General features: G+C 39.6%; 1 long non-coding RNA gene and 2 pseudogenes across 4 annotated transcripts; 2 read left to right on the top strand and 1 right to left on the bottom strand.

Annotated features, from left to right (window-relative positions):
* The first annotated feature begins 493 nt into the window (after window positions 1-493).
* LOC128630367 (piwi-like protein 1) lies at window positions 494-8,039 on the top strand (annotated as a pseudogene).
* Window positions 8,040-13,431: 5,392 nt separating this feature from the next.
* Window positions 13,432-16,257, bottom strand: LOC128630424 (uncharacterized). Of its 4 annotated transcripts, none has more exons than XR_008394724.1 (3): window positions 16,174-16,257; window positions 15,719-15,851; window positions 13,432-14,127 (listed from the first exon to the last, which is right to left on the bottom strand). It is a non-coding gene; the product is annotated as an uncharacterized LOC128630424 (long non-coding RNA). The 4 variants fall into 4 exon arrangements; XR_008394723.1 differs by having other exon boundaries at window positions 16,069-16,239; XR_008394725.1 differs by having other exon boundaries at window positions 15,719-15,847; window positions 15,977-16,239.
* Window positions 16,258-21,656: 5,399 nt separating this feature from the next.
* Window positions 21,657-21,775, top strand: LOC124627413 (uncharacterized; annotated as a pseudogene).
* Window positions 21,776-22,499: the final 724 nt, after the last annotated feature.

The raw sequence follows: 22,499 nt of genomic DNA on the forward strand, positions 1-22,499 counted from the left end.
TTTAATTAAAATTTAATTAGAAAGGAGCACTTTTAAAGTGGATTTGATTTAAAATAATGATAAAGCTGTTTTTTTATGTATTTGTATATCTTATCCTCTATCGTGTTTAAGAAGAAGAGAATAATGAAGCTTTTTATAAAATAATATTTGGGTTTATTTTATTTTATTTTCTCCTCAGATTCAAATTTACGTCAACGTCCGTTACGTTGGTGTTGTCACCGCGAGAAGTCGAAATGAGGAGCAGAAAGCGTTGTTAGTGTTAGTTCTGGCCCATTTGGACCCAAACTAAAGTGAGTTTATTCGGTTCTGTTCTGTGCTGTATTGTGTGTATGTGTGTAGTTAACGGTGTTAACACCTGTGTTTCAGGTGTATCAGTATGAAGCAGGCGGTGAAGCAGCAGTGGTTCACTCATGACCGAATTGCAGAGGAACCAACCAAACATAACTCTCACCCGCACGGAGAAGAACAACAAGAGGAGAAGAAGTGAGAAATAACATTTTATAACTTTTTTTATTCAGTCCTCTGGTTCAATATTAATGTTAATATTATACAAATATGCTAGCGATGCTAGCTTTTGAAGAGGCAGTCCAGTCCAGGCATGCGCAGTGTAATTAATGAGCAAGCTAATCGAAATGAGATTAGCAAATAGGTCGATGTTATTTTTGATTCTATTTAAAACGATGAATTCACCCTGTCAATAACTGCCCAGTCTGAGAATATTACATGATTTACTTTTATAAGTGGACGTGGCTGAATGACATGTAGCTTCACTGGCTAATTAGAGCTCTTTTACTAGTTTAATGGCTGAGTCATCCGGCTTTGCGCATGCGCAGTGTGGGTTAAGGCGCTATAGTTCTCTTCTTTTTTTGTTTTAATGCTAAAGATGCAATACCGCCACCTACTGGACTGGAGTGTGGACAGTCGATTGGCAGAAAAAAATCAAATAAAATGGAAAAAAAAAAAATAATAATACCAAAACAATACTACGTAAATAAAGAGATAAATAACTATATACTAGATATTCAGCCACAGTTCTTGTATATTTACTTACAACCACTGCATATAGACACGTGTATAACCTAATAGAACTATATAAGATATAACCCAGCACACCTATACTATAGCACTTGCATTGGAAACATACACTACCGTCAAACGTTTAGACACATTCATTCTTTATTCACCCCCCCGAAAAAAATACATCCAAAATAGATCAAAATAATTTAGGATATAAATTTTAAATTTTTAGGATCTTCAAAGTAGACGCCCTTTTTCCAGAAATGTATTCTTGGCATTTCTCACTTGATATCTTGAGGAATTTCCCTGAGATGCTTTTTAAACAGTATTAAAGGAGCCTCATTTCACTGCTGACTTTGTTCCCGTCTTAATTTCTTTGTGGGATATAATATATATTTTTTAGGAATACGATCTGCAGACCACTGATAGGAACCAGGTTCTGCTGGTCAGTCACGTTAGGAGGTTGGGTCCTGCAGGAGCTCCTCCACCAGGACCTGTCTTACTCATCCCGGAGTTCTGCTACCTCACAGGTCTCCCTCACAGAGCGGGAGAAACACAGCGCTTAATCATTGTCTGCTTCTTATCGCACTAATTGTTGTAACTTACTCAGGTCTGACTGATAAGATGCGCACGACTTTAACATCATGAAGGACCTTTCCACTCACACCAGACTGACCCCAGAACAGTGGGAGAACCGCCTCAACAGATTCATCAACAACATGAGCAGGTACTGGATAAAAGCGACTGCATTATTAATTCAATTCTGCTTTTGTCTGTATAGCACGTTTAACAGCGTACGATGTCACAGAGCAGCTTTACAGAAACTTATACATTCTTTACATTTAGAAATTTATCCTTAACGTGCAAGCCAGAGACAAATTTTACAAAAGAAACATTTGTAGCATGCATATAAGGGATGTGTATTTACTTTACAGAGACTATCCCGGGCAACACGAGGCTGAACATATAGCGTGATGGTTTTTCTGATTATATCATTCTTAAGTTTAATGATAGATATACACTACCGATCAAAAGTTTGTGGACACCTGACTGAAATGTTTTTCATGATCTTAAAAGTCTTTTGATCTGAAGGTGTACGATTAAATGTTTGAAATGAACGTTATACCAATTCACACTGCTGAATTTTTCAGTGAATCTCTTCCAGGAATGCCAGTGTTCAGACTACGCTCAGCACATGGGGTCTAAGCTTTGAGAACAAGCTGCTGAATCTGACTGGAAGAGTTCTTCCTGCTGAGAGGATCCTACAAGGAGCGAGAGCAGTAAGGGGGACCACAGAACACAGAGAACACAACTGTACACGACACGCATCGCACTCTTGCTGAGTAGAGTTTGTGTGTGCGTGTGTGTGTGTGTGTGTGTGTGTGTGTGTGTGCGTGCGCAGTACGAGTACAACCCATGTGACACGGATTGGTCTAAAGAGATGCGAGGTCTTCCTCTGATGACCAGCATGCCTCTGGAGATCTGGCTGTTGTCCCATACGCGCCTTAGCGCTGACGTCGCTCACTCACTGCTGAAGACCCTCAACAAAGTGCCCGTAGGCATCCACCTTCAGAGGCTGGGAATGTGAGCCAACACACTTGACCAGTGTTTAGAAAGAAATTGTAGTCTGTGCCATTACTGTGTCCTGGGCTCCTTTTTAAAATTTACTCCTCGCGAGCTTCATGAAAGGGACGCTAGTGTGTAGCACTGTTAATTTCAAATTATTAAAGCGTTCCTTATCAATTAGGTAGTGCAGAACTTTGCTCTCATATTGACCGTATTCAGCTGCAGTCCATCAGTTAGGCACAAACGTTTCAATGGTCTCGGCAAATAAACGTGTTTCCCGAACTGCACGCGCTAAAATGAAGAGCTTCTCGACAGCTTTTCTTTCATTCAGAGCAGAAGGCAGTGGTTACTGTGCGTAGTGTTTTATTTGAACCAGAGCCATGTTGAGCAAGGATCATGTCTTAATTGCAGCATTAACACTTTTTATCCCCCCCACTTAATTTTAAAGGCACGATGCATAAAAAGAACTTGAGTTAACGTCCACGTCAATGCATAAAAAGTTACCGTTCACGTCAAGCATCACAATGGGTGAAAATTGTGAACTCTGTGACCTTTACCGTGGCATGGTTGGTTATATCAGATGGGCTGGTTTGAGTATTTCAGAAATTGCTGATCTCCTGGGCTTTTCACACAGAACAGTCTGTAGAGTTTACTAAGAATGGTGCAAAAAACATTGAGGGAGCAACAGTTGTGTGTGGATGGAAACGCCTTATTCCTGAAATACTCAAACCAGCCCATTTGGTACCAATAACCATGCCATGGTTGTCTGATGTACACATTAACTGAAGCTCTTGACCTGTACCTGCATGATTTTATGCAATGGGCTGCTGGCACATGCTTGGCTGATTAGATAACTGCTTGAATGTGATATGAAATATGATTGAAAGGACTTTGATTTAAAAATAAATAAAATAAAGGGGGGTAGAAGAAAAAACTCACATTACTATGGGTAAATAATATAGATGGCACTAGTGCTGCACAATTAATCGAATATCGATCGCGATTACGATTTTGACGGCCCACGATTAAATGAACATGATCGACTGCAATATTAACGTTTAAAGTTCGTCCTCCGCTAATAGAAAACTCAGCTGCAGAGCAAATCAAGCGCTTCCTACACTTATAGCCAGTCACCATAGGGCAGCGCAGGGATGATGTTATTTTGTAGTGCCAAAACCCGGAAACGGTGTTAGCATTTTAGCCCTCGAGCTGCCAGGTTCGCTTCGAGCTCCAGTGCTTTGCGTGAGGAGAAATCATGACATTAACAGGCTATAAGGTGGGTTTAATTCAAACTTCTTTATTAAAAAATTCCTCACCAATCATAATCAAGAGTAACAACTGTTCCATCTGTAAACATACAGTACACTGCCGCTCTCCTTCACTAACTCTAATTCACTTCATTTAAACTCACGGCTGCCAGATATCACTAGAAAAGTCAACATCAGTTTCCATGTTTTGATTTAATCCCCCCAAAACACAATATTATCAGCAGACATGGACACTGTACTGGGGAAACGATCTAAAACTGATAAACAAAAATAAAACTACTAAAATGTAAAGACAGAAAATGTGCTTAGTTATAAATAAATCATACATACATATATATATATATATATATATATATATATATATATATATATATATATATATATATATATATATATATATATATATAATAACTTCATTAAATATAAATGAAATGAGAAATTAAATAAAGTTTAATTACTCTGGGTTGCATTTAATATCAATTTGACACTAAGCATAGTTCGCTATTTCATTGAAAGCTATTAGCCTTATTTCTTAATGTGGATCACTTTTGTGTTAGTCTACTTTTAATTAGGACTCTTTATTGTTTTTAAGATATCTAAAAATAAATAATTTGTTTGTTTATTTATCAATTAAGCAACAGTATCATTGCTATTATTTTAATTCAGTTAACAGTGACCATGAGCATAGAGCTTACATTTAACTGTTTATGACAGACTTCCTGAATAAAGCTTAAATAAAAAAAGACTGGTATCTAGGTCAGTTTCAGCTGTAAAAATCCTGATCGGAGCATCCCTAATGAACACCATTAAACTAAAGCGCTTTGACGGGTAAATGAACTCACCCAATCACATGCTATATGAGATTATTCAGACATATACACAATACACACAGAGCGGTTCGAGAACTGACTCCAGCCCAGAACCATGACAGTGGAAATGTCTAATAGTGCAGCTTTAAATATATTTAAGAGGAGCAGACTTCAAACACTAAACATTGAGGTTTATTGTATTTGTTTACAAGGTGGAACAGGTTAACGGTTGTTTTGTGCATACAGTCTGTAAAATGAACTGAAAATATTATGTTTAGTTTATCAGAAGGTAAATTAATGTGTCATGGCTCATACTATGTTCCTAAATTCTGTCATAATTGACCAGTTCAAGTTTTCTCATGCCTACTTGTGTGTTGTATTGTGGCATGAGAAAGCTTAATAAATGTGAAAGTGCAATAAAAAATGTTATCACTAAAATCAATGAATAATCGTGATAATCGAGATCTCAGTATTAATCAAAATAATCGGGATTATCATTTTGGCCATAATCGTGCATCCCTAGATGGCACTGATCCAGGACCTGATAGCAGCAAAAAAAACGGTGGATCAGCTATCAGAGATAACAGAAATCAAATCATATAACTGATGCATGTAAAAGAGATGTGACTGTTCTTTCGCTAGGATTGAATTCATTATATTCATACTTTATGTATGGGTTTCTGTATGAAAGTGTAATGGTAAACCAAGTGCTTCAGTTAAAATAATGAGCGTTGTAGATCTTAAAGAAAACAATATCGGATGGGTATCGGCTGATACTCAGGCTTTCGATTAAGGAAAATAAAAGCTAGTATCATGACACTTCTAGTAAATAAGTCAAATGAAACTGTGGTTAGTTTATTTTTTTTAATTGAAAGTTTAATGATATTGCTGTTTGATTTTCTTTGTTAAAGTCGTTTCACCTTTTGTGATGTGACACACGCAGTGCAGTGCAACTGCTTCCATGTGATTTTTGTCACAGTACATCCTTTTACGGGTCTAAGCATACGGCATAAGAGAATTTCAGATTAACAGCCTCAGTCTACAGATTACCATTACTTCTTGTTCTGAAGCACTCACTTTAAATCATGTGTGTAAGGTGGTTGTGATCCTGTCAACCAACCGTAAGGATAAATACGATTGCGTGAAGAAGTACCTGTGTGTGGACTGTCCCACTCCAAGCCAGTGTGTGGTGGCTCGCACCCTCAGCAGACCTCAGACCCTCATGACCATAGCCACAAAGATCTCCTTGCAGATGAACTGCAAGATGGAAGGAGAGCCGTGGAGCGCCGAGATCCCGGTACGGTTCTGTTCTTCAAGCACTGGGAGTTTTTCAAGTAACTGAAATATATCCGGCATTGGGATTTCAACTACAACCAAAATCATCCTTTAAAAGCATATCTGACCTTGTAACTGATCAACAGTGGCACCTCCTAACCCTGATGTTATTCTATTAAAACATTGTTTTAGTGACTTCTCCTGCTCTTTCAGTTGAAGCACCTGATGATGTTGGTATCGACTGATAACACGACAGTGCCGCAGAAAAGAGATCCATCCGTGCACTGGTGGCCAGCCTCAACCCGGGCATGTCCAGGTACTTAAAGCATGACTTGTGTGGACTCTGTAAACAGCTTTAAGAAGGGTTGTGTTTAATGAACTAGATTTTAGATTTGAACTTTTCCACCAGTCTTCAGAAGAGAGGGCATTACCCTTTCTGGTTTATCGTAACTTTAAGAGAGAGAAAAAGTACAGTATCGTTCTTTTAATGAATAAAATGTTAAATTGTCAAATTGCTGAGGTATAAGGAATAAAAAGCATCAGAAAGACCTGTTTAGCTTCGTGGTGCGTCACATTACACCATCCTGTCGTTGATTGATAATCTTTCTGCATATAGCAGCATGCTCATGGTTTCTTTATTTGTTGATATTTTTTAATCCCTCGTATATCTGCATATTGTTACCACTACAAACGATCAGTAAAGATTATGAATCCAACAAGAGTTTTTCAGCTCGGTGGTGGGAAATTTCAGAGACTTTTAACACTACTTCCTGCATCTCAGGATTCTTTACTCAGGCCTGAGCTGGTTCTCTTAATCTCACACACTGTTCTCTGTATTTCCATTTCCTTCCAGTTGAAGGACAGAATCATAATTTTTTAGTCTCGAATCCTCTGAACGTTGTTTTCCTCGCTGCTACCCCACCTTCATCTTCCTCATAAAGGGGCTGCTCTGTATGCTATGTGCTCTGTATGCTATGTGCCACTGCTCTGTAACCATGAGAGCACCGTCCTTCTCTCAGGTGGTTTTCAAAGTGTGCAGGGTATGAAATGCACTCTGGGAGGAACATCATGCTCATAAATGACCTCGTTACACTGCAGTCTCTTTGAATTCCGACTTTACACTCAGGATGAAATACTCACACTGCAGTCTGACGGAACGTAGGAGAAAAAGCGAGCAATTTTAGAATTGTCGCTTCAGTTAAGAAGCGCATTAAGACATCGCTTTTTGTTTTGATTTCTTTTCCTCAGCTGCGCTAAAGGCCTACTTCAAATACAACGAATGTTTGCCGTCACGCATCGTGGTGTACCGAGACGGCGTGGGCGACTACGAAGTGCCTCAGTTCACGCAGTCCATCAAGGCCATGGGTGACGATTACACATGAGACTCGACACATCTTGATAAAAGAGATTTGACGCACGCTTTTTGGGTTTTCTCTCAGCTGTCAGTGTTTGTGTTTACAGGCCCAAACTGACCGTGTTGGTGGTGAAGAAACGCATCTCTTCCAGATTCTTTGCTGTCCTCGACGCCAGACTGAGCAACCCTCATCGACGGTCATCGACGCCGAAGTCATGTGACCCGAGTGGCGTGTTCAGGCATAGTTCATCCATCTTTTTCTCTTTCTCTTGCAGTCTTTCTGATCGCAGCTTCAGGTTGTGTTCGGTGTGTTTTAAACGCTGACGGCTTGATTTGTCAGGTACGACTTCTTCATCGTGAGTCACAAAGTGCGCTTCAGCAGTGTGGCCCCCCCTCACTACAACGTGGTGTACAACAGCAGTGGCCTCAAACCAGACCACATGCAGAGACTCACCTACAAACTCTGCCACCTGTATTACAACTGGCAGGTAAAAGCCACACATGTGTTCATACAAGCCCGCTTTCTACACAACCCCAGATCATGCTGACTGATGATGTAAGGATTGAGGATGTGGTCATTTTCTTTAATCGCACGTCTATCATTAGAGAATCTGCATCGTGTGATCAAAAACGGAGAACGTGTGTTAATTTGTTACAGAATTTGTCCAAGATTTTATTGGGAATGTTTCATACAGTGTTGACGATCTAAATAGCTTAATTTAGCTTAAAACTGTGTAATTGCAGGGTTAAAGATACGAGCTATACGAGATCAAGCCTGCGATCGGAGCGTCCATATGCTCTATGTTTACAAAACCGCAAGAACGGAAGCGAAATGCTATCAGTCAAACACGTCAGAGTTAATGTATTGTTCTGATGGCTGAAGGAAAATTTTACTTAACGGGTATATCTTAAGGGTGAGAGTAAGAGAGAGAGTGAGTGATGTAGAAAAAAGGAAATAAAGAATTAACAGGTGCTGTGAATTGAATATGTATAGAAAAAAAAGTATATTTAAAGCAGATGAATGAGTGTATCACAAGCCGGGAAAGGTGAGGTTTCCTTCACGTGTTTCCTGGAGGATGCAGTAGAGGTGTGTGTGTGTGTGTGTGTGATTTCCTGTATACATATATACACTTATAAAATATACATATATACACACGGTTGTGTGTAGTTTTAGAAACATCTGGGACTTGAATTTTCAGTGTGCACGATAGATGTGCTATATAATGTAATTTAGAAACAGGTGGATTACACTAATATTTTACACTAAATATGAAACCTATTCACTTCGACTGAACATTAAATCAATCTCAGAACTGAGACAGTATTAAACAGTCAGTAACAGAGGCCCCTGTGGGAATCAGAACCTCAGGTTTAATCAGTGTTGTGGAATGTGATATGATCAAATCAATTGTTGTAGGGGAAAAAAACTACTTGAGTCAAGCACTTTCCTTTAACTGGAGCTGAAACTTGTTGTTAAAGCGTTTTTGGCCTTTTGTCAACCCTACAGTGCGCGTTCACTGTTCACGTTTTCCTACAAAATGTCACCTCCTATAATAACACAAGCACTGCTTTTTTATTTATTGAAATATTTTACATATACGGATTATATACTTTCTGTACGTTTACAAAAGGCTGGTGTAGATTTAAAACGCTCTGAAAGTTTTCACCAAAGGAACAGAAATCATCATTATTAATTTTTTAAACCGGCACATGCAGGATCTCTCCGTCCAGCTGAACTGCCTCCTGCACACATAACGGTTCACAATAAGCGCTATAACTTGCTGTTAAAAACACAAAACAACTGTTCTCTTACACAGAGAAGCCCTGTTTCTAATAATACACTGTGCAGTGCAGAAATCAGGGAGGAAGAATTAAAACACGTAAAATTGCACCTGAGAAATAAGATTACAAAACAAAACTACAGCTCACACTAAAATACATAAACACACACTCACAATAATATAGAACATTAAACCTTAAAGAAAAAACTAAGCAAAACTGCCTCATGAACACAGCAACACATACACACAAACACAAGATGGCGGTGTTGAGTATCCTCATACAGCAGAGCAGGATGGGGTTTGTAGCTCTGATATATAATTTCTAACAGACCTTATGATCTGTGTGGCGTTACAAAACTAAATTACCGAGTGCGAATGTTTCCTCTACAACTTCAGACTGAACTGAACTACATTCGCTTCAGTCAGATTTCAGTTTTTCAATTTTTCACACCTGCAATCCACGGATACACAACTATAGCCGTTTTAAAAACGTGCATTCAGTCCGGTTTATCGGTTCTACTGTACTTCTATATTCCAATTTATTTAACTAGGCCTGTAAAAAGAAAAAAAAAAACCAAACACTTGGCAAATGGTACTTCTCAGCTTAATTTGATTGGTGAACAAATACAATGGTCTCAGTTGATCCTAAATGTTTCTTTCCCAACAAAATAGAAGGTTTAACTAAGAAAAAATTTAATTTCTCAGGAAGTTATTCAATGAACTAACAATGAACTATTTTGTCCCTTCAAAGCTATTCAGTGATGAATGTAGCCACCCTTCTTTTCAATAACCACCATGAGCCTTCCATCCGTTGAATGTCAGTTTCTTGATCTGTTCATGATCCATTTTAGCTGAATGGAGCATTGCCCTGCATAAAGATCATGGTCTTCTTGAACGTTGCTGACTTCTTCCTGTACCATTGCTTGAAGAAAGGATCTTCTACAAACTGGCAGTAGGTTTGGGAGTTCATTTTCAGTTCATCTTTAACCAGACGGAAAAGGTCCATCTGCTCCATCTATAGTCACTCTTATTTCATCGGTCCATGAAACCTATAAGGAACGGTCTTCAGGTATTTCTTGGCCCAGTCATGATGCTTCAGCTTGTAAGTCTTATGCAGTGGCGGTTGTATTTCAGCCTTCCTTACTGTAGCCATGTCTCTGAGCACTTGCCACCTTGTATTTCTGGACACTCGTGGAAGGTTGCAGTTCTGAAACATGGTGGCGGTGCTGGCTAATGGGTTCTCTCACGTTTTATTCTTCTTAAGTCTTTTGCAGTCAACTAGCGCCTTTTCTTCTCCGCGGTTTTTTGCCCCCTGTCGAGTATTCATAACAAAGTATTTTTGTTGGGAGGTCTCACCTCAATAATTTTGCGATCGTCAGTGTGCTGCAGCCCCCTGATAGGCATTTTACAATTTCTGACCTCTTTTTTTTTGGCCCATTTTCCTGAATTGGAGAAGCTAATAATGATTATACTGTTCTATCTGCTTTTCATGCACAAGTATGTCCCCGTACTATTAAGGGGGAAAAGTGCATGTGCAAGGAGATGTACTACAAATATAATCTATAATATAAACTTACACACACATTTTTAACCAGACAACACCACAGGCTGTCAAAATGGCTGACGTGGCCAGTTTTATCCATGTTGGGCAGAAGGATAGACTGTTATCGTAACCATAATGCAAAGTGTGAATGAGCGAGCAAAAAAACACTGATAAGACCGATTTGAAAACTTTCCAGGCTGATATTCTAACGAGCACGCTTGACCTTTGTTGATGTGAGACTCTCAGCCTGCTATGGTACTATTTGATTATATCTTTTCATGTGACAACACTGAAGAAATGACACTGTGCTACAATGTAAAGTAGTGAGTGTACAGCTTGTGTAACAGAGTAAATTTGCTGTCCCCTCAAAATAACTCAACAAACAGCCATTAATGTCTAAACCGCTGGCAACAAAAGTGAGTACACCCCTAAGTGAAAATGTCATTTTACAGTTCAACAAACTCTCCTCCAGCCCCCCAGTGCTGAGCCGCCCACAGAAGACAACGTGGTGTAACCTGTGATACATCTCCCAGCCTGAAGAGGGAGCACTGCTCAACGCATACATGCTCTCAGTGGGGGGAGGGGAGGGACATCTGCTTTGTGACTAAGTCAAACTTTCTGTGAATATTTAACCGTTTGTCCTCATTCTCACTAATACGACTGTTTACAATATTATTCATATGAAGTTGGAAACTGTGCAGAAGTTTAATGTGTTTCTAATTGAAAGTACAAACTCTGAGACAAACTATTCATGCATTAGTGCTGCTCCAGCTTTTTAGTGTCCATCACACTTTTGTGTGAAAGCATCGCTGTGTGCACCATTAATCCAGAGTCTGTGATTAGATTATCCACATCATGTTCAAATAAATATTTCTATAGGAAACGCTTTAGAGCAGGGAAGCCTTACTGTGGTCCTGTAAGATTACAGTGCAGTACAGTTTGGGAATTTTCCTGAATCACACCCGATTTAAGTCTTCGGGTCATTAGGTAGGAGTGTTAGATGAGAAATCATCACACTGTGCATGATTACAGGAATTCAGGACCAGAGCCAGGCTCCCCTGATTTATAAATTAATTGTTGATGACCTTAAAGTAATTCCCAGTGAAGATTTATCATCTTTTTACAAGCATCCTTTTCACATTTAGGAAAAATAGAAATCACAGTGATTTGTACATTTGTGCTCTGCATTTCTTTCAGAGCCGTGGGACTGAATTGTCGTGTATATAGGCAGTTTTTTTGTGCTCTGAAATTGAACAGGACTTTTGAGAAGACAGCTGCTCATGGTTTAATTCACTTTTAAAAAGGGACTGACAATATGAAGTGAGCGTATGTGTATTAAAAGGTGGTTGTGTTGAAGAAACCTTGTTGACCAATCTTTGCTAACTTGCTCTGTCTATGTGTGTGTGTTTACTGGTACAACAGTGGTAGCAGATTTTCAGAGCCGAGCTTACAGTAACGAAGACGCTCAAGTGTACTTGTTCGGAAGATGTGGAAACTCAAGTCTTACATGTTAGCACAAACATGTCTTTTTCCTTTATTAGGAATTTGTGCTTTTGGACATTTTTGAAAGATATTGTGCTTGTGAAATGTGCTTTGCGTGTTATTCATGTTCAACTGGTTGTATCGGTGTATCTTTATATACACTTGTATCAGTGTAGCTACAGTACAATAGATTTCGTTAGCAGTCATATCAATGGTCATATGAAGTGTTTGGGCTTAGATTTGTGTCTTTTTGAATCATTTACACTCTATGGCACTTTTTTACGGTCTTGCTGTATGGGCTGTGTTCCAATTGATCTGTGTTGATCATTTCCTCCCTTCGCTCAAACATTATGTTTGAGAAGGCCTTCTTAGTTGAACGGTTGTTTTCCTCAGCTTTGGATTTAGCTGTAGGGCCCAGAGGTTTTTGGAGTTTGAAGAGGAGGCAATAAAAGATTTAGAACACAGCCCTGTTTTCCTTTCCAAGGTTCCCCGGCTTTTTTCCGTCACCCGTCACCTCCTAGCCGAGCTCAATTCTGCTGCAGCTTTTTAGCCACAAGCTGCTGGTGCTTGACTTCTGAGGCCTTATCCTGTTAAGCGGCCGCACTATGGCAAAAAGGAGAGTTCAGTATGCTGACTGTATGAGCTTCAGTTGAATGTGTATGTGGTCGAACTTTTGGTAGGACATGGTAGGACAGTCCAGTAGATTACGGACGAACACAGGCGAAAACATCCACAACGCTTCTACTAAATATCGTTGAATGTTCGCTCGTATGCAACTCTCCAACAGTGTCACGTCCTATCGTGAGTTTCAGTCGATGTTTATAATCTAACCCAATGGGATTTTTTTACTCTGGTGTAATTTTCTTGACCACTTTAACGCAGCATCTCTGGTGTTACTTTCGTCAAAAATGTAGAACACCAGAGACGAGGCAATGACGACGTGATCTCGTTCCGAAATTAATTGTAGCGAAATTTCAAATTCACAAATGCCTTGAACAACGTACATTTTCAACAATCCGTTTAAATCGACTGGTCCATTTCCGCTGCACGGTGGATTTGAAGGATGCACTGTGATCAGTGTGGCGACGTCTGGGAATCGAGTTACTGAAAAGGCCACGAGTTGGAGGTTACATTTAGTTTCTAAGGACATCTGGGCTCATGGTGTCTTTTGGATAGGAACTGCTAAACTTTTTCTATAAGGGTGAAAACGGATGCATGCTTAGATTCTTCAGCTGTAGACAGTTTATCTTGCTTACTGCATTGACGTATGAAGTTTGGACGGGTTCTGTAGAAAGAGATTAACATGAAGGGCGAAAAAAAACAATAATAAAAAAAAGACTGAAAGTGAATTTGTCTTGGATTGTTTTATTTTTTTCCATTGGGATGTCAAAAGCTTCAACTTGGCCACAAATCTAACAAAGTCAGGTACATTGTCAAGTATTGCCCCAAAATACCTCTATGGTAGATAGATGTGCTCACTGATCACTTGTACATGTGCTCATTCATACAATTATCCAATCAGCCAATCATATGGCAACACCACAATGTACAAGATCAAGCAGGATCAGATGAAGAGCTTCATTCAATATTCACATCAAACACCAGAATGTAATCCAGTGATTTTATCTGTGGCATGGTTGTAGATTCTAAATGGTCTGGTTTGAGTATCCCAGAAACTGCGGCTCTCCTAGGATTTCCACACACACATACTTGTGTGAAAAACTTCCGGTAAGTGGCAGTTCTCGGGGTGGAAACACCTTGTTGACGAAAGGAGAATGGCCAGACTGGGTCAAGTTAATAGGACGGCCATGGTAAAGTCAAATCACCTCTCTTTACATACATGGTGAGCAGAAAAGCATCTCAGGATACACAGCATGCCAAACCTTGAGAACAGTAGAAAACCTCATTGGATTCCACCCGTGTCACCCAATAACAGGAATGTGAGGCTACACAGACTGGAAAAAGAGCCGGTTATTCGAGTCTTCAATAGTCCCGTTTCGGTGAACCCCGTACGTCGTGCTGATGTTACATGCTTTCAAAAAAAAAGAAATGAAAAGTTTTTCAGTGTTCATTAAATCAGATATTCCATCGATCTTACACAGGGTCACCCTGGAGTCTATCTCAGGGGACTCGGGGCACAAGGCGGGGGCCACCGTGGACGAGGTATAAGCCCATCATACACCTGTTCATACACTACGGACAATTTACAACGCATGTCTTTGGACTAGGGGAGGAAACCAGAGTACAACCTGGGGGTGTGAAGCAAAGAAGCTAACTGCAAAGCCACTGCGCCGACCCTGATACTCCAAAAACTGTATTTTTATTACAGCCTCTCTTTAAACTTGATTTTGCCCATTTTCTAAAACGTAAAAGCGTAAATACAAAAATGTTTGTAGTATTATAAAGGATTATTGACTGGTTTAACTGCAGTTAATATTTTTGCAGTCTTCTTTGAGGGTTACACATTTGGCTCCCTTAAACAGTACGAATCTCCCCATGCTCTTCAGCAAAAAAACGAAACAAATAAACCAAAATAAAAACCCCTTTATCCAGCACAACACGTGAAGAAACCAGTAATTTCTGGGTCATAGTCAATCGAAAAAAATGAATAATATGTTCAAATGAAACCTGGACATTTGACCCATTTTCTAATCGCTTATTTTTAACTTGAGCATGAGATTGAAAGAACGGAAAATGACTTTTTCTCCCTGTTTCGTTTTGGATCTGTAAATGAATAATAAAATAACAAGACATTTTTTCATTTTCGGATAAGTGGATAATTGAATATGAAAAGAACGAATATGATACACGGATTCTATTAATTCAATGGTGTCAAAATTTCATTTCCAAATTCAATGGATTTTCACATTCAGATCTTTGTCTCTGTTTTGCTTCCCTATCAGTACCGACACTTTTCATTACCAGTTTGATTTATTCAAACGATACCAGTGAAAAGTCCACGAGGCAGGAAAGGCCGTACAACTCAACATTTTAACACCTTCATACAAAAACATGACAAATTGACTGTTTATTCAGTGCTTCCATATATTAGCAAGGTGAAAGGCAGGTCTGTGAGAAATGAATAATACTGACATAACTATCACGCTTCAGTGTGATGACAGCGGACATAAAATGGAAAGTAACTAATAAAACACAAAAATAGATGGATGATTCACCTTGGGGGGGGGGGCAAACAAAAACCTTCAAGTAGCTAAAAACTATTGAAATGTTAAAAGATGAAAGGGAGTTGGCACAGAGGAGCAAATGAGGCCACAGGGAAAGATGAACATGACGTGTAAGGACAAATATATTAATACTTCTCTTTTTTACATATTTACAGGTCAAATACTAGATCGTAAATACTATGAATTCATGCTGCAGACATGCTGACTATCATTCCAAGATCCATTTTTAAGTATTAAGAATTTATAAAATGTGACACTAGGTAACTTCTCTATAGTTAAAAAAAATTGCAAACAGGAATGTGTGTGTGTGCCCGCTTCATACTCATCCACTCCCTACTTGTGCCTGAGAGTGTATTCATTGAGTAAAGACAGTGTGTGCTCTTTTTTTGTTTGTGTTTTCTTTTTTGTTTGTGTTTGTGTTTGTGTGTGTGTGTACACCACTATGTGAGGAGGGAGAAGTATGCTCTGAGGATGAGGAGATGGAGCAGGATGACGTGACCTCTCTCTGGAGCTCCTCCACGTTCTTCACGCAAAAACAATAACTCTCAAATTCTGATGGAGCGGCATCTACCTAAGAATCAACAAAGCACACAAACATCAGTTTCGTTTTGGGACACCGATTTCCTAAATAATTCCATTCGCTTTCTATTTATTTATGTATCATTATTAAAAGATCAATCATCAAGCCGGTGTAACCTTAGTCTTTATCGCTAGTGTGACGGAACAGAGGGATAAACAGGAAGTAAGTGCAGGAGCACTGTCTTTATTAATAAATCAATGAAACGAACCAGCAAACACGGTATAACAGGCACCTCAACTACAAATATCACGCGACGTACGCATAGACCCGAGGGGTTTAAATACCCAACATAATTAATCTAAATCAAAGACACCTGGGTTAAATCAAGGACATCCTCAAAGAGAAAGTAGAACTCGGGCAGGAAGCGAATGAAAACAAAACAAAGTCATGTGACCGGTCCGGAGCCGTGCCACAGTGCCATCTGCTGGCCGTGGCGTAACAGCTAGTTGCTCCTGAAGTGTTTTGGAAATCGTTTCACCCACGTCATGTTCACTCACCGTCCACTTTATTAGGAACACCTGTATGTTCATGTAGTTTTCTAACCAGCCAATCATGAAATATACAGGAATATAGAGGGTTCACAAGAAAACTCCATTTCAACACATTAAAAAAAAAACTCTCACAATGTTGGATTTTAGTTTGTAATGCAGTGAGCACAACCAAGGAGTGCATTTTAAAAAGAAAACTACAATGTTGTTGAAGACTGAAACCTGTACCTACAAACTAGAACTGAAAATGGAACCACTGAAGAGTCAACAGTGTCAGAGATCCTCGTGTGTCCAGTTCCACTGTGTACGGCACTTTTTATGCTTACCGACCCATTATTCCAGCTTTTGTGTTTTTAGCTTTGTGCTGATAGAAATGGTTTTGTTTTTTTTAAAGCAAACTTGGTGTTAAAACCCAGAAACATCTAGTAATAAAAAGGGACATTCATCATGTGTTTGAAGTGACACTGTTCAGTTATACAAATAACTAGGTATTTTGGTATATATTGGAAGCACTATTTTTGAGCATTTCCCCATAATTTCACAGAGTGTGGTTTGCAGTATAAGCACCTGTGGTCTCATGCGTGGGTTCCAGCGCACATAATAACCCACCCAGTGCTCCAGATGTGTGAGATTGGCCAGTGGATACAGCACCTGGTTTTTACAGTCCACATAGAACGGGTTAGTGAAGTCCTCCGGCTGACTGTTCATGTAGGACCACAGTGACCGTTTTACCCTGTACTTCCTAAAAACAAAAGAGGAGAGAGAGAGAGGGAGAGACAAGTCATAATACACTTAGACAAATTCATTTCCATTCCAGTAAAATCAAACAGGCTGGAAAGCCTCCCCCCATTAGTGGAGAAATGTGGAGTGTAGCTTTTCCATTCTCTCCTGCTCACTGCTGTAGAGGAATGTACCAAACAGGCAGCTGTAGGGGCGATCCAGGATGGGGATGAGAAAAAGCTCTTTGAACTCAGAAGCAGAAGGAAACTGAAAAAAAGAACACAAACACTGGGTTTAACAGTGTATAGTAAGATGCTTAAATGTGGATCTGAACAATAGTTATCTGAACAGATAATCAGTCTAATAATAAGATAATCAATAAGATAATCAGATAATCAGGGGAATATGTGATCTCTGTGGTTTGGTTTGATGTGTTGTGCATGCTGAGATGCTTTTCTGCTAACCACGGTTATAAAGAGTGATTATATGAGTTATTACAGTATATCCTTCCTGGCAGCTCTGACCAATCTGGTCACTTTCCTCTGATCTCTCTTATCAACAAGATGTTTCCACCCACAAAACTGTCCCTCACTCAGTGTTTTTATGGGTTTTTTCTGACACCATTCTGTGTTAAATTCTAGAGACTATTGTGTGAAATTCCCAGCAGTTTCTGAAATACTTGAACCAGCCTATCTGGCTCCAACAACTATGCTATGGTTAAAGTCACTGAGATCACATTTCTTCCCCATTCTGATGTTTGATGTGAACTTTAACTGAAACTCTTGACCTGTATTTGCATGATTTTATGCATTGTGATGCTGCCCATGATTAGCTGATAACTGAATAAATGAGCAGGTGTTCCTATTTAAGTGCACGGTGAGTGGATGTTGTGACTTATGTGTTTTGTAACTGATTTTTATATTAAATTATGGTGATTGATCTGTATTTTACACTTTATTACCCCATACAGAAGCAAAACAGGTTCTATAAGGCTAATTTCTTATGAGGTTCGTATATATATATATATATATATATATATGGATGTTGGGAATCTCCATGAATTTCAGTTCCACACTAGGATAGATAATTTCGCTCTCACAGCCACCATCTTTAGCCTGGAGGGGAAAAGAGAGGAGAGAAGAGAATGTGATGCTCGAATAAACTCACCACTACAACATGTCACATTGTTATACATAAATCCCGTGCTAACTCTATACATGCACAAACCCCAAAACAGCTGATATTTGTTAATCCCTAATTATTTTATTGCTGGGTTTGTTGGGCTACTCGTTGGTGGTATGAGGCTTGAATCAACTGAGATAACAACATTAGTGTATCATCACCTCATGTTATCATTATAGCCCTTCTTACAGATACAGTCACATGTTTTCAGTATGTCTTTCTTACACTGCAGTGGATAAGGTGCCACTTTTTGTTTTTCAGATGGAGGTTCGGACATCTGTGAGTCATTCTGTGAGGATGGGAGTTCACATGTAGATGGTGAGTAGTGTTTTTATTTTGTGAGTGCTTTTAATGAAGGCTCATTGCATACTGGGGTTTTGGTAGTCAGATTTCACTGTTAGCACTTCAGTACACATCCACTATGTTTACATGGACAGCAGTAATCTAATTATTGACCTTATTCTGAATAAGATAACACTGTGATTAAGGTGTTTACATGAGTCGCTTTTAGAATACTCCTCTCATGTACCCGTTCTACATGTTATAGAACATAGATGGATTAACAGCACACGTCATTACGTCACCGCGCCACGCCGTCCGACATCCCTCCAGAACTTCACGTATCAACATACAGTTGGTCTTCGTTATGGTACCATATACAGTTTGGGGTGTTTTTATCTTAAATTTTTACAAAAGCTTCAAGTGCAGTTAATTATTTGTCATGCTGTACGTGCAAATAGACGACTGCTTGAAGCCACTAGCTAGATAGCTACTAACCCATGTAACCTCGCTTGTCATTTCTTTTCCCACATATAGCCCTCTTTTTTTACTCTTCCCATATTAGTTAAAACAAAGCATTTTTATTGGTCTAGCCTAATGACGAGCACCGAAGTTCCTCAGCTGTAGGTGTTTTAATCAGCGGAAATAGTGACATATCTCTGCTGAAAACCATCACAGAAATTCTAATACATTCCACTACAAATACCATTACAAACCTTAAAAACCATTACCAAATTTCAAAGGTGTTCTATTGGTCATTAATGGTACCCCCTAGAAATAACATGCCACCAATAAACGGCAACAAATTACCATTAGAGGTCCTAAGGGACCATTACAGATTCCATTAAAACCAATGCAATTCCCATTAAAACCATTACCAAATTCTATAAGGGTTTCTGTTGTCAAAACAAAGCATTTTTTATCAGTCTAGCCTACAAGACAAAAAGCTGCCACTTGAGTGCATACAATTTCCTTGTGGATGGTGCTCTAGCATTTAACATGGTCTCTACAATCTCAGTTGTGAGAATAGAATCTATGAGCTGGGGCGCCTCAGGGGCCAGACCCACAGTTTCCATAGTTCTGGCCAAGGGTGATAAATCAGCCCCCCGGCTTGAGACAGTAGATCCACTCTAAGAGCTCAAATGGGGCACCTGACAGACCTTCCAGGACCACAGAAAGGTCCCAGGAAGGTATGCGCGGCCTGCAGATCGGCCTCAGCCGCCTGACACAACGCATGAACCTCGAAGTTAGAGAATGTTGCCCCACAGAGGCTCCATCAACAGGGGCATGACTGGCCAAAATGGTGGCCACATAAACCCTGATTGTAGAAGGAGCCCACCCCGCTGAGAAACATTATTGTAAGAACTCCAGGACTGTAGCTATTGCACATTTCACTGGGTCTAGCTGAAGTTCCTCACACCACAAGACAAAAAGCTGACACTTGAGCATATGGAAAATATCTATGAAGTGCAAACAATATGTGTAACTGACATTTGGATATGTTAATGAAGTGAATTCAATATGTAACCAACATTTAGAATTATTACTTGAGCATTATCGTATAAATCAATATTGGTAAAAAAAAAAAAATCTATATGTATAATCAACAGTTAGAAGCATAATCTAAATCCATAGAACAATGTTTGATCAAGTTATATTCTGAGTGGATTTGAGTTGAATGAACTCTGTGTTTCAGTGCACAACAATTGTTCTGTATTAGCTGTCTCCTGTCTCCACAGCAATAAAAATTGGCAGTAGATATTCGCATGCGTGAGTAAATAACTTTGAGGCAGATACAAATTAGGGAGTTAGGAGAGGGCCTCGGGAAAGGAGGTAGATATCAGCGGGAACAACCGATAGAGACAGACAGATGCTCATTGAGGCCTAAGAAGGGAGTCAAGGTCAAGACACACAAGTCTGTGTGAAACCTTTTTTTGTAAAAGAAACCTTGTCCTCATGAAACCTTTTCAAGAAAAACAACTAACTGCGCATGTTCCACAAATTTAAGATAACGCATAGACATGAATATTTAATTGTGGCAAAAGAAGATTGGTCTATTTTCAGTGAGGAAAAGCAAAACCCCACCTACAAAGACTATGCTGTGGAGATAGGTATATAAAGACATGTTTGTGTATGCATAATTCGGACACTCTGCAGACTGTCACACTTTACTGATTTTCAATAAAGTTTATTTACTTTTTGACATCTACTAAATTCTCTGTCTCCGAAGTTTTGACCTAGGCTAAAAGGGTGATTTTATTCACGACACTCGCAGGCCACAATGGGTTCTAAAATTTGACAGAGGGGCCGGGCCAGGAACAGACGGATGGAGTGTTTGTGTGAACTAATATAAATGACATGTAAAAGCCATTACATGAAAGGATTTGGCCTTTAACAAGTAGCAAAGCATGAATATGCAAGGCTCATTGTATCAATTGTTTTCCAAATGATAACACAGTAGAGAAACTCACGTCCAGTTTCAGTGGGAACAGTGTTGTTGATCTCCCTTTTTTGCCAGTTTTTTGTTTAGTATTGTCCACGGTCTACTCTCTGGGTAAATGAAAATTCTGGTTTCTGATGCCCTAGGTAACTGAAAATTCTGGTTTCTGATCCTCTGAGTAGCTAGAAACTCTGGGTTTTTATTTTCTGGGTTATTAGAAATGCCTGGGTTCTGATTTTATGTGTAAATTAAAACCCCTGGTTTCAATTCTATGTGTAAGTGAAATAGCCCTTTTCTGGAACATAAGAGTAAGGTAAATGAGCTCTTTTTTTAACCCTATTGGTAGTGAGATCATAGTCTTCTTGAAACATATGGGTTATTTAGTGTGTAAATACAGTATAAATACTGGAGCTTAAGCTCAGGGTAGGGGGATCACTTCTGAGAATTCTCATCGGTGTGGATCTTGTGTGGTGGAATGGAACAATAAAGCTGGACCCTTGCTTCTTCTCACTCACGGCTGGTGTATTTTTTCTATCTCCAACTGGGCTCAGAGGTAGATGTGAGTATTGGCTTCTAAGTTGAATTTTAAATGTTTTTGGGTAATAGGCTAAATTTCAGCCAACATCAATCAGTCAGTCAGTCTTTTGATTACACTATTTAAATAGGCCCCATTTGGGGTCAGCTTTCGCTTACGGCCATACCACTCTGAAAAAGCCTGATCTCATCTGACCTCGGAAGCAAAGCAGAGTTGGGCCTGGTTAGTAGTTGGTTGGGAGACTGAATGGGAATACTAGGTGCTGTAAGCTTTTTATTTGGATCAGTGTTTTCATGACCTCTGCACAACATCCTCTTTTGGGATAAAGGTTGGACACAGGTTTGAAGGGGACGCAATCAATCAATCAGTCAGTCAGTCAGTCAGTCTTTTGATTACACTATTTAAATAGGCCCCATTTGGGGTCAGCTTTAGCTTACGGCCACACCACTCTGACGGCGCTAGTGAGTAGCACTTGAGAAGTAGGGAGTTGGCTGCAGTTGGTGAGAGAGGCTCACCAAAATCTTTGTGTTTATTTTTTTGTGGTTAAATATCTAGTTATTCTCATTAGTATTTTTTGTTTGTTTGTTTGTTTGTTCCTCCCGGCAGCGCAGGCTGTTTGGGAGGAGCTTTCTGAGCTTAGTTTGCGTCCTTTCTTTGTTTTTTTTGTGTTTTTTCTTTGTTTGTATAAAAATGGACGGCTTAAGAACGACGGATACGGCAATGGCGGACGAAATACGGCGTGGAAAAGAACTCGGAATGGAACAACGACCAAGAGATGATGACGGAAAAGGGAAGCTGGAAAAAAAGGAAGGCGGGAAGAGAATTTATATGAAGGAGGCAACCGTGACGGTGGATCTGGGGAATGTGGAGGAAGCCAGAGCGGCGGACATCATAAAAGCGGTGGCGGAGAAAATCGGGGAAGGAAGAATCCTGGCTGTGAGACCGAAACAGAGGAAAGAATATGAGGTGACGCTCGAGAAGGAGGAAGACACGGA

Source organism: Ictalurus punctatus, unplaced genomic scaffold, assembly GCF_001660625.3.
Source record: "Ictalurus punctatus breed USDA103 unplaced genomic scaffold, Coco_2.0 Super-Scaffold_100056, whole genome shotgun sequence".
NCBI classification, from domain to species: domain Eukaryota; kingdom Metazoa; phylum Chordata; class Actinopteri; order Siluriformes; family Ictaluridae; genus Ictalurus; species Ictalurus punctatus.